Source organism: Pinus tabuliformis, chromosome 8, assembly GCF_031772625.1.
Source record: "Pinus tabuliformis cultivar Carrire ecotype Pingquan chromosome 8, CPIR1, whole genome shotgun sequence".
Lineage (NCBI taxonomy): Eukaryota > Viridiplantae > Streptophyta > Pinopsida > Pinales > Pinaceae > Pinus > Pinus tabuliformis.
Genome location: NC_142294.1, coordinates 918,269,084 through 918,278,167, shown reverse-complemented (window position 1 = coordinate 918,278,167; position 9,084 = coordinate 918,269,084).

Below are 9,084 nucleotides of genomic sequence, written 5' to 3'. Positions count from 1 at the left end.
ATTAGTTTCATATTTTTTCCTTATCCCTTCAACTTGTATTTGCTAATGTGAAGCCATACTTGATCTCCAACTTAGAACTCATGATCAACCCTGTGCTTGTCATGGTAGGCCTGATATTGTGCTTGAATCTTTTCCAAATGTTTTCGCACTACTTGATGTATCATTTGGATCCTCTGAATGAACTTGTGAGCTCTTTTTTCATCACTTCGTTCATTGGAATCCTCATCTTTCCCAAAGACCAAATCTAAGAGTGACTTTGGTAGGTACCCAAAGCATGTATTAAAAGGTGAAATTTGAGTAGAATATTGCAAATCCCTATTGTATGCATGCTGCATAAAATGTATCTATTCATCCCCCAACTTAGGATTCTTATTGCAATACCCTCAGAGAAAATGAACCACTATTTTGTTGACGACCTATGTCTATTTCTCAGTTTGTGGATGGAAATCCATGCTCCTCTTTAGCTTGGTGTCCATAATTCTCCAAAATATTTTCCATAACTCTCTGATTAATAAAAAATCTTGATTGAGGACAATGAATGCCAGTAGTCCAAAATGGACCCATACACAGTTAAAGAAAAGTTGAGCGGTCTGCTCAATAGTAATCTTCTTTTAACATGGAATTAAGACACACATATTTCTAAACATATCTACTACTACATAGAAGTAGTCATGAACCATTTTTGACAAAGGAAACCCCCTACAAAAACCATGGAGATACTCTCCCAAGGATGAGAAGGAAAAGAGAGTGGTTTGGTCAACCCTAATTTTCTATTAGTGGGATTACAAATAGAACACATCACGCACCCCTTTACATACTTGGTTACAATTTCTCTCATTCAAGGCCAATAACAAAACCTTTAGAAATGAGATGGGTTTTTTCCTACCCCAAAGTGACTAAACACAAGAGAACTGTGAGATTATTGAATTACATGGAGCTTGTTGTACCTCTGTAGATAATTATAGGTTAAGGAATTATGCCAGAGAATTTAAAATGTTTTGTTTGTTTTGAATTTTTGGATGCCCAATGCTCAAAATGATTAAACAGGTGTAGTTTCCTAATTACTTATAATGTATTAGAAGGGATGACTCTTCACCTCTGACATAATTTATCTTTGAAGAGATCTATAAGGTTTAACTTTAGAAAATATATGATTGATTAAATCTTCAAACAAATTATTTCACTTAGTCATATACAGATGATGCATGTAAAATGATTTTACAACCAAATAAAATACATTTAAAACTTAAGGGGAAGTGACGATTTAAAGATGTAGAGGAGATAATTGAAACAAAAATTCTAATTAAGTAATCTATGTATTGATAATAACTTAGTAAGGGCTTTCATATAAATTTAAATTCAATGTTATCATACATAGAATTCCCATTAATTTCAAACATATGCAGATTTAAACAAAGTGAAAAATAATAACATAGAAGTACTCACATGGACACAAGCTATTTCAAGATGAATCTAGAATCCTTATATTACTTTCAGAAAATAATTTTATATGATTACAAGTCTACTCAAGAGTCTATCACAATGGTTCAACCCTTTATAATTTGATATAAAAAGTATTTATACAACTTTCCTAAAAATATCTTGATTTAAATATTAAGATCTATTTAGAAATATCTGAAAACTGTTTAATAAAAATAGGACTATAAAATAGAAAAATAAAACTGCTTAGGCCTCTTGGCACTAAATTCAAGGCTTCTAGTGATGACTAGAATGAAAAGTCTGTTGTTATGTTTCTCTTTAATGATCATATGTCCTTTTGTTTCTAAAAACTTGCATCTTGTTGCTGAAAACCTATTGTCTGCTACTAGAAATTTATTGTCTACTCCTAGAAATTTGTTGTCTTCTCAGTCAATGAGATGGCATATCTTTTCCCATCTTTCTTCACCTAGAATGGAATATTTGATTAACTTTCTATATGTTTTATCCACTTTAGTGTATTTTGAAAAGTAGGTTTGACTACGAACAAATGTTTGATTTCACGCTTAATCAATAAATCGAAACTTAAACCTTTAATAAAGGCTTTTCTTGTAATAGTCCCCTTAATATTAGAAAATTTGGATTTGTCTATAGGTATAGGATGTAGCTTGAGATGGTATTCTTCAAGGGGAATGATATTTTCTGCCATTACTCTTAAAACTGGAAGTTCTTTTCGATGTAGAATATTAAAATTTTTATGGAACTTTTGAATACTAGCTTCTAGATTATGGCGTTTATTTCCCAGCTGGATCATTATATTCCTTTTAGTGAGAATCTTTCTCACTTCTAAGATAGTTTCAGTTTTGTCTTCTATTCTTCTAGTTTTTCCCTTGTTTTTGAATTCATAATTCTAGTTAGTGTTGTAGCCTCTCTTGGCTTTTGACCCAGGTCTTTCTTTACTTCTATAATTAATTCCTTTGATTTTCCAATAGTTCCTTCTGTTCAAAAATAATTTCAATAGAAGGCCAAAAATTGGCCATAGACTCATTAATATCCTGCCAAATGTTTTCCTTGGCCTGTGCAATGGTCTGACGAATAGTAGACTCATTTTCTAGAGTCTATAACCTTTGAGTTAGTCTATGAGTTTTCTGAAGCTCTGCTAAATAAACATGATCAATTTTTAGCTTCTGCACTTGGATATTGTTGAGTTGAGCCTTCAACTTTTCCATTTCTTGATCTTTTACGGAAAAATATCCCATTTCTTTAGTTAAATTAGTTGTTGAGTCCGTCGAATTTGTTTCCACTGTTATAACTACTGCAATATGAGTTATTGAAGTACTTGCAATAGAAGTTGTTGTTATAGGAATGGCTTCTACCACATCTGCTTGCTATTCTTTTTCCTTCAATACACTTTCTAGTTCAATCTCCATCTTATGAATCTACAAATTTTGTTCAATGATAATTTTGAACATGTTTTCCTTCTCCTTTTCTAACTCACCAACTTCTTTGGTATGAGGATCTTCCATGGTAGGGAGTTTCAAATTTTTTTCAATGCTTGAATATCAACATTTTTCCTCTTAATCATTTCCTCAACAAATTTAACATTACTGAGATCATATATATCCCAGTTTAGTTACAAAATATTCTAAGCGTTTTATTTTAGTATCTTTGGCAAGTGATGACATATTTTCTAGCTTTAACTGGGATTGAACATTATTCACTGAAACCTGCAACCTGCATGTTGCCATGGTTGAACTAGTCAAGGTAGAGTAAATCATTTCTCCAGCTTGTTTGTTTAGATTAATTTGGTCAATTGGATCGATCTGTTTAGTGTTAAAGGAAAAAACAAATTCTTTGTAATATTTTGTAGTTTTCAGAAAAGGAACTTTTGGCTCTAAAAGTGCCATCTGAAACTATCCTTCTTTAGTATCTAATGCTACGAGAAGTCTGTGTTGGGAAGCTTAAGTTTTCTTCCAGAATTTTGAATAAGTAGTGGCCTTGAGTGCCTTATTTTTCTTCTTAATTTGCCCATACCTAGCAAAGATACTTTGTTCTGTAGTGGTCTAGGGTAGCTCTCCTGTTTGAACTAAATCTAATGGACCACGAGTGATTGAAGATACAAGAGAGCTTGAGAAAATTTCTTCAACCCTTGGGAATGTTGCAGCATAAGGACCTATTAAAAATAAAGTGGTCTATTCTTGTGAACTCTCTTCTTGAGATGACACTTAAAGAGGGTTCTTTTTCTTCTTCTTGTACATTATGAATTATGTCTGTAGAATTTCTGAAACTAGAGGGGAAACACTTTGCCTTGTCCTTTTAACATGTTTTTCCTTTGGTACTGGAGCATGTGCAATTGTAGAAATGAAAAAATGCTCTTCTTCTTCGTGTAATGTATTTTCCTACCACTCCTCTTGGTTCATGTACTATTTGATATGTGGTCTAGAAGTGTGGGCATAAGGAGTAGTTTTTTGTTCTACCCTTAGATTAGAAATAATCCCCAAGGTATCATAAGAACAGGTAAAACTTTAATTTAAATTTTATTTGTTTCAAAAGTGGGTCTGCTTCTTTTGTTGTTTCTCTAGTATTACAAATAAAGGGTCCAATCTAAGCTTTTAATTTAAATCGAGATTTCTTCTTAGCTGACACAAAGTGCAACTCATCCATGTTCATCATCTACTTTACATACTCTAATGAAAAAATGCTAGTTGGTACAAACTTAGGTAGCTTAAATGGAGGAAAATCACATCCATATACTTTGATCTTTATGCAGTTTTGACACAAATACCAATCTTCAGCCTTTGTTTTCTCGCTGAGGTGGAAAATTATCTTGATTTGAGGGGATATCTTAGGAAATGCATCACTATTGAGCAAGCATGATACCATATAAAAAAATGGATTGGTGTAATCACTGAAGGAAAATTCATTGGTATTCTTCCTTACCAAGGAAGTCCAACGAATCACAGATTGAGGATTACCATACTCATCTAATTTCTGTAATTGAAATTGGAATTTATCCGCTTGATGGAATAATAAAATGTATACAAGAACTAACTGATATTTGGAAAATCATTTTGTTGAAAACTTTAAGAATTGATCATGTATTGCTTCAGAAAAAAACTCATTGTAATTGAGGATCATGGAGGGTTTTTCACCAGCTGAAAAAATGATAGAAATCCTAAAATAATCTCATCAACCCACTCATTAGTTAGATAACCTAATAGACAAGAAACTATTGAGATAACCTATCTAGTCATTTTTGGGAACATTGAAGAGGGGTATGGAGGATTTGTTCTAGGTAATTCTGAATTTTCAGGCAAGAATATTTCAAAAACCTTAGCTCTTTGAGGAAAGGTGAGCTTCTTATATATATCCATGAGAGAATCTATAGAGAAAGGGTGCAGAGGGTCTAGCGGTTTTACTTGAAACATTTGGCATATCGATTCCAGGGATATCGTAAACAAAACATCATTATTTTAAGAAATAATGGCTCTTTGGCATGGGATGTATCTGAAATGGAACCAAGTTACAAATTGTGGAAAGAAATGGATCTGAGGCAGGAAGGAGCCCCACATGCTCAATTCATCACTGGCATCAAGGAAGTTTTGTTCAACCCAATTGTGGAGTTCATATAAGTCGAACTCACATTTGGTTTCAACAATTTTATACTCCCGGTCAACTAGGGGTAGCCTATATACTATGATAGGGGGTATCATTGGAGTTTCCTCTATAATTTTAGATTTTCCTTTCGAAGACATACTAAAGGTATAATCAGGTAAGGGTGATGTTTACCACATAATTAGTAGGTTTTTGTAATGCTGAAAGGAATGATTTTGATGCTAGCCTGGTTGTACTGAGCCTAGATATGCAACTTTGAAAATGGAATGTGTAAAATAAATAGTAGCAAACTATGTGTTTATTTATAAAATTGGAGGATTAACCATTCGGGATACCCGTTATGAGAGCGAGACATTTATTATGGAAATGATCGAGGAATTGAACAAATGTATAACGATTAGTTGATCGTCGAATGAGAAGTGGAAAAATAGTGAAGGTGGGATGGCTTTAACTTTTTGGAGGGAGCGAGAGTGATCAACTTTATTAAACTTTAGTTATCCATTTAATTATGTTTAAAATAATCAAGAAACTAATTAATCATAATGTGCGACATTTAAACTAGTGCACATTTTTGAATATTTCTTGGGATTTATTAATTTTTTCAATATTTTTCTTTTTTTGACATTTTTCTATTTTCTCTTTTTATATCCCTTTTCATTAACATTTTTTTCTTTTTTCTTATATATATATATATATTATTTATTTATTTATTTTTCTTTCCTTTTTCTACAAGTAAATGTAAAATACAAGGTAAGTTACAACATCAACTCCATCTAGGCACTGCTTCTCCCTGTGGGATGTAGAGAACATGTAGATCCATATGCCTTCTCCTTGGGCTATGGAGTCTTTGTTGTAAAAATCGCACTTGACAGAAAAATGTAAATAAAACCGGTAATGTACAATGAACTATGACTATAACAACAATACTGAATATAGTGCTTACGACATTGTCCATTAACATGCAATGAAGAATATATTCCTTCTCGATTTTGCAGGATAAAAGTATTATTTCCCTTGAATTCTATAATACTAAATGGTCCTAACTAGATATTATCAATTTTTCCATGTTTTCCTCTTTCCTATTTATGGGCATCCCATTTTAAGACTAAATATCCTTGCCCGAAGTCTCTTTCCCTAGATTTTCTGTCAAACAAACTTTCATCTTGTTTTGGTATTGGCGAAGCTTGTAATGAACTTCATATTTGTCTTGATTTAATTCAATGATCTGATTGATTCTTCTTGAAAAATCATCAAGATCTTCATATGATTCATGTAAAAACTTCATAACAAGAAAATTTAGTTGTGTAGGAAAAATGGCCTCAATGCCATAGACAAGTTGAAAAGGGGATTTACCAGTAGATCTCTTAGGTGAAACTCTATTGGCCCAAAATTCATACTTGTGATGACTATCCCAATTCCTCTTATGATCTAAGATTACCTTCTTGATAACTTTGACCAAACTCTTATTTGATGATTCTGCCAATCCATTTCCTTGAGGGTAATATGGGGTAGAATGATGCAATAAAATATGATACTTTTGGCAAAATTCTATCATTTTAACACTACTGAATGCCTGTGCATTATCAGTGACTATTTGTTGTGGACAGCCAAATATGGATAATATATTTTCTTCAATGAATTTGATGACAACAATGTCTGTTGCATTCTTGATAGGGATGGCTTCTACCCATTTTGTGAAGTAGTCTGTAGCAGTTAAAATCCATCTGTGCTGATTACTAGATGATGGAATTATCTCTCCTATGAAATCTAGTCCCCACTATAAAAAGGGTGCTTCAATTAATACTAGAACAAGAGGGAGTGTTGCTAACCTTTTCTTTCCAGCAAATATTTGACATGGAATACAATTTTTTACCTTTGCTCCAACTTGTGAATACAACTTTGCCTAATAAAAACCTTCTCTCTGAATTTTATATGTTGTTTTCTCTCCAAGAATAATGTCCTCCACATACACCTTCATGAAATTATTTTATATCACCTTCTGTTTCACTTTCAGTTAGACATGAAAGAAGAATATTCAATGGATCTTTCCAATAAAAGTTAACGTTGATGATATAATATTTCATAGCCTTTAATGTGAGGGTTTTGCATTGATTCTCTATGAACCCAAGAGGATACTCAAAGCCATGAAGAAAAATTATAATATCAGCATGCCATTTAGATAATAGTAACTTTTCATAAATATGAAGTGGAAGAGGAGTTGAATCTGTAGTAGAGGAAGGTTCTTATGTATTCTTCTCTCCTGATACTTGCATGATAATATTGATTCCCATAACTTTACAATTTGATTAAGTTAAGGGTTTGGCCAAACCTTTTCCTTTAACCAACTTAGTAGGTTTGATATCTAAATCAAATTCTAGTATTTTTGCAATCAATCTTCCTCTTATACCATTTGTATGAGGTTGGGTCAAGACAATGTTGACAACATTATTTGGGACATAGGAAATAATAAGGGAATGGAGGACATAAGTTATGAAAGCTTTTAAGGCTTGTACGAGATCATAGGCTTGTTTTTCAATGATATCATATTTTAACTCAACATATCTCATAAATTTAAAGGCAATATGCTAGTCATCTTCATTATCATTCTTTTGCAATAAGACAACATCTAAGGTAATATCATAAGCAAAAGAGAAAATGCTAAAAGGATTTGAATAATCAAGACATAACTTTCTTCATTTGTGTAGAAGAAAACGTTGCATGCATTGTCCATTTGACTTCATGATCCTTCTTTAGCATATCAATAATATCCTTGACTATCTCAGCATAGTTTGGTATAAATATACTTAGTAAATTAATCTTTCCTAGAAAAGTTTGAATTTCCTTTCTATTTCTAGGTAAATTGATTACCTCAATAGAGAAGACTCGTTTTGGATCAATCACTGGCCATTCTTTTGAAATAATGTGTCCAAGTAGATTTCATTCCTTTATAGCAAACAAAGATTTCTTCAGATTGAGTGAAATTCCATATTTCCGACATCTCTCAAAAACATCTTTCAAGCATTTTAAATGTTTCTCATCGGAATTTGAAAATACAGTTAGATCATCCATATAAATAACAACAAACTTGTTAACTTTACCAACAAAAGCTAGGTCCATTGCTCTTTGAAAGGTAGCTCCTACATTGGTTAGGCCAAATGGCATTCTAGCATACATAAATGTACCCCAGGGAGTTGTGAATGTTGTTTTTTCCCTATCTTCTGGACTTATCATGATATGATTATATCAAGAAAAGCAATCCAAAATTGAAATTCTATTGGAGCCTGAAACTTCTTGGAGCAATTGATCCATCTTGGGAAATGGATAATTGTCTTTTAAAGATATTTTGTTTAGGTTTCTAAAGTGTAAACACAGTCTTATTTCACCATTGTTTTTTTGACAGGAACTAGATTTGCTATCCAATCAGAGTATCTTAGAGGAACAATGATTTTAGCATCCAACAATTTTTTAAGTTCTTTTTCAGTAGATGGAAGCAAAATTGGATTTGTTCTTCTAAATTTTTGTTTGAAAGGTTTAGATTCTGGTTTGAGAGGAATTTTGTGTTCAATAAGAGTTGTTTCATAGGTTTTAAGCTCTTCATATGACCAGGAAAAGACATATTTATAATTTTTGAGAGATTAACATATTTGTCTTTTGTTTCCTTAGGTAATGATGTTGAATTTTTTACATTTATGATTTCTTCATTGGTTCCAATATTACAATCTTCAACATCCTCTTGTTGTGAACTTGATAATGAAGTTTTTGAAACATCATTATTGTCAAAAAAAAAATCAAGAGGAATTAAACCATTTGGAATGTAATTATTAGGCAAATGAATGATATTATGATTAATTGTTTTATTATTTAATTGTGAAATTTCATTTTCATGATTTTACTTATGATCAATGATTTATTCTTCTTCAATTTTTAGAGCTAAAAATTAATCATTTGCTTGTAAGAAAATATTCAATTTCTCATCATCTTTGAAAACTTGCCAATGTTTAAGGTTTCTAGGGATTGAAGGCCTATACTTTA